A 4,150-nucleotide genomic window follows, 5' to 3' on the forward strand; every position below is an offset into this window, starting at 1 on the left:
TCTCTCTCTCTCTCTCTCTCTGTCTCTCTCTCTCTGTCTCTCTCTCTCTCGCCCTAATAGGATATGTCGAGGGAGGCTTCGCTTCCGCTCGCCCCATCACCATGGCAACCGCGGCTCTGGCGGGAGTTGCCGAAAAGACTGTGTAGCCTGACCCCTCCCCTCCCGCCTTCCTCACTCCTCCTCTTCCTCCTCCACCTTTCCAAACCAGCCTCTCTCTCTCTTTCTAACTCGCTGCTTCAGCCAAAGGCGAACACACACACACACACACATACACACACACACACACACACACACACACACACAGAATACCTGCCAGCACAACACAGTGAATAGGCCTGTAATCTCTCTCTCTCTCTCTCTCTCTCTCTCTCTCTCTCTCTCTCTCTCTCGTATATACACACAAATACACAATGATGCCCCTGTGCATGTGCAAGTGTGTAAGTGTGTGTGTGTAACTGATGTATGCACATAAACAAGTCAGTTGTCCTCCAGTAAACAGGAGCACTCATGCACAAAGACAGGCCACAGCACACACACACAGTCACACTCATGAACACACACTCTATTACTCTCCGTGTGTGTGTGTGTGTGTGTGTGTGTGAGAGAGAGAGCATGAGACATGAGAGGTTAGAGGGCTATTTGCTGTGCTTTTGCCAGGAGGGCTTTGCTAGCATGAGTGTGAGTCAGTGTGTGTGTGTGTGTGTGTGTGTGTGTGTGTGTGTGTTTTGGGGGGGTGTAGATGAATGCAGTGCAGATACTGGACTGATGCAGCTCCCTCTGCTGGTGCAACATGATGATGTCATTGTTGGCAGCCCACTTCCTGCAGAGTGGAGCTTCCAGGACGCTAACAAACCAGCAGCTCTGATTGTGCCAGAAAGGACTCCGTCTGCGTTGAAAGTGACAAACTAAGGTCCTGCGTACTGTAAATGAACCATTAAGTAGGATTTCATGAGCAGTGTGCTGAAGCGATTGGACGATCATCAGGCGTTGTTTGATGAAGTGACCACTGGACTGTTTCTAGCGCCCATTTCAAAACTCAAAAGAATCGACTGAAGTTCTGCAAAGTTCGGTCGGGATCACAACCGTTTCAGAGGACGAGGTGTTTCAGTTGAACCAGTGGCCGTGTTATCTGTGGCCATGAACATGAACACAGATGTTTGTGTGTACCATCACCATCGTGAATGACTTCATCACGCTTTCAACGAAAAGTTTCTCCTCATATGTTTCTGCGTTTTCCTGCTGTCCAGCAACACGTGTCAACTTCCTCCCGTAACATTCATACGGTCCTTTCAAAATAAACTTCTGTCTTCACATGAAACTCAGTTGGTTTTAGGCAACAAAACTACTTGGTTAAGTTCAGGAAAAGATCGTTGTTTTGGGTTAAAATACCTACGGAAGTGGCGTCACTGAAGTACGCAAGTTACGTGACAAAGACATCGACTTCTTGTTTCACACGAGGAAGGAGAAGCCGTCTTCTGGCTGAACGTTGTTGTAGGTATACCAACCTGAGCGGCCACATTCATACTTTTATTATTTCAAAGCCATTCAATTGTAGCTTCCTCATCAAAACTCTTCCTGTTAACAAGTCGTTTAGTCTGTTCAGCTCCAGGATGTTGTTAAACCGAGTGTGGCGAGATAAATCCACCGTGTTTCCTGAAGGGCCGCGGGTGCCAACGCCGTCTGCAACCAACCTCAGTGGTGTCGAAAGTTTCACTGCCAGGACGGCTGAGCCCAGAGCTGAAACAATAGACGGGTCAACTGGTTCTTTCCATCGGTGGTCTCTATTTTAAAGAATGACAACAGTTGTGATTTTGTGAAAGGCTTTCCTCTGAAATGTTGTTTTTTTGGGCGATGATTTCTTCACAGCTGTTAGTTTATGACATTACATCTAAAGTTTGCAGCACTTTGTTAGCGACCTGCATGGCGAGCCGTGAACTCTGTCACACTGATTTGACCCGTGACGTGACTCCCTTTCTCCCCCTTTCACTCCCTTTCCCCCCTTTTCTCCCGCTTTCACCCTTGTTTCACTGCTGGATGCAACAAGTTCAGGCTCATTCTTATCAGGAAGGAAATAAATCACAAGTTAAGAGAGAAGTTCTTCGGATTCCAAAAATACATAGACAGCATAATCCTCAAAATACATGAATGAGATATAATGGTTCACAGGAGGATCTTCTGTCAGTTATGAGGACATAAGTGTGTGAGGCTATGGGGCGTTGCAGCACAGACAGACAGTTTTAAACAAGTCCAGTTATGTAAACCACTTGTGGTGAAACAAAGGTGAAGAGTAACATGTTCCTAATCCACATGGAAATAAGCACTAAAGCAAAGTGCTTATTGTACTGTACGTAGCCTAGAATGAGGACATGTGACACCTCCTTATTTCTTTGTTAATGGGCTTTATCTCTATTGGTATGGTTGTTCTTCTGAGCCACTTGTTTGTCTGAAGGCTAATCCTGTCGCCTATAATTGTGTTTTTACACATCAGGCTATTTTCAATTGGAGCTCCTCCTAGCGGGAGGATATTTGGCGTTTTTTGAAACCGTTTGCGTCCGACCGCGTACAGGTGAGAACATGATCCAAGGAGCCGCTCGTCACCGTTACACAGACTAAAGCTTGGGTTTGCTATATGTGTTGAAATTCTCACTTCCTCCCGGCAGCAGGCAATACATCAAATCCTCAAACATCTAGTGTGAGTCTTAAGGTGGATTTGTCCTTTAATTGGGGGAAGTTATGTGTTCATGCAAAGTGCTGCACAGCTGCAGATAAAACTCTGTTTGCTTTTAGGTTAGAGCGAGGGGGGTGGGGGGGGGGTGGGGGGGGGAAGTTACTAAGCGCCCAGGAAACCTACACTGGTGACTGCTATTAGGTAACATTAGGCTGAGAGTCAGGTGGCTGAACCAGAGAGAGACGGACAGGACGGGGACAGTTTGGGGTTTCCTTAGGTGGGTCAGGCTCTAAGGGGTGTGTGTGTGTGTGTGTGTGTGTGTGTGTGCTGGGCGGGGCTGCGTGCTTCTCGGTTAACATCTCCCCCAGCTGTTGTTTTTGCCCCCTGTCTTCATTATATCGTCCATGGCGGCCTTCACACTCCTACACGTGGGATGTTAGTCCATTAAGAACATGCACATACAAATCCAGCACTCGTGTTTCTCCCTCAAACAAACAAAAAACAACAGAATGAAGCATTGATCACAGATGACTTTGACATATACACACTCCCAGCTACTCAATACCAAAAGGTGCCTCTCTGTTCCGTCCTTTGATCCTTCTCTTCACCTCCCACTGTATCCTTCTCTTCTTCCATCCTTCCTTCCTTCCAGCAGTTCATGAAATAGACACGAAATGCAACCTCTTAGTTTTGTGTGCATGGACACGTATTGTCCGTTTCTTTTCATGTCACTCAGGATGAAAATAATGCCGATGGGAAGTCAACTTGGAGCCTTATTCGTGGTGGACGCACAGATTAAATGCATCCATGTGACTCAGCAACAGTCAGAGCACGTGACTTACTTTATAATATCCAAAAAGACGAGTGTTGGTGGGCGGAGGGGAGGTGGACGGGTCCAACAAACAAGACTGTCAAAGAAAAGTGGTTTTGTTGCCCAAACCAAACTGTTCGTGACAGTTTTAAACCTAACTGTTGGTTTTGTGGCATAAGCTAACTGATCGTGGTTTCGCTAGCTAACTACGTAGATATTTTAAGGCCATGTTTTTTACTTTTTTCCTTAACCTAAGTCAGTGGTAAACCTAACTTTCATTTTGTTTTTAATGTGAAGTCGTCGTCGGTGGAATCCAGTGTTTTCAGTCTTGTGTGTGTTGAGGCCATGTGGAGGTGCAGCAAAGGTTGCGTTACCAAATCTGTTGCTGGTTTCCTCTGGCACCATCTGGTCAGTCACTTTAACCTCTTCTCCCCCAAATGCCCAGCAGCTAAAAGTCAGCTTTGCATGCATTCTGTTTGGAGGAGTATTTGACTGACAATGGGTTAAAAAGGTGTTTTCTGTCCATTCATTCAAACGCTGAAAAGGCTACCGAGGCGTCTTAACTCTCTGTTTTACTCCTCGTCTTGATATTCGCAGCAACACAGCAGTAGAAAGTCCTTCCTCAGGAGGAGGAGGAGGAGGAGGAGGAGGAGGAGGAGGAGGAGGAGGAG

Source organism: Anarrhichthys ocellatus, unplaced genomic scaffold (assembly GCF_004355925.1).
Source record: "Anarrhichthys ocellatus isolate YVR2014 unplaced genomic scaffold, GSC_Weel_1.0 scaffold78, whole genome shotgun sequence".
NCBI lineage: Eukaryota > Metazoa > Chordata > Actinopteri > Perciformes > Anarhichadidae > Anarrhichthys > Anarrhichthys ocellatus.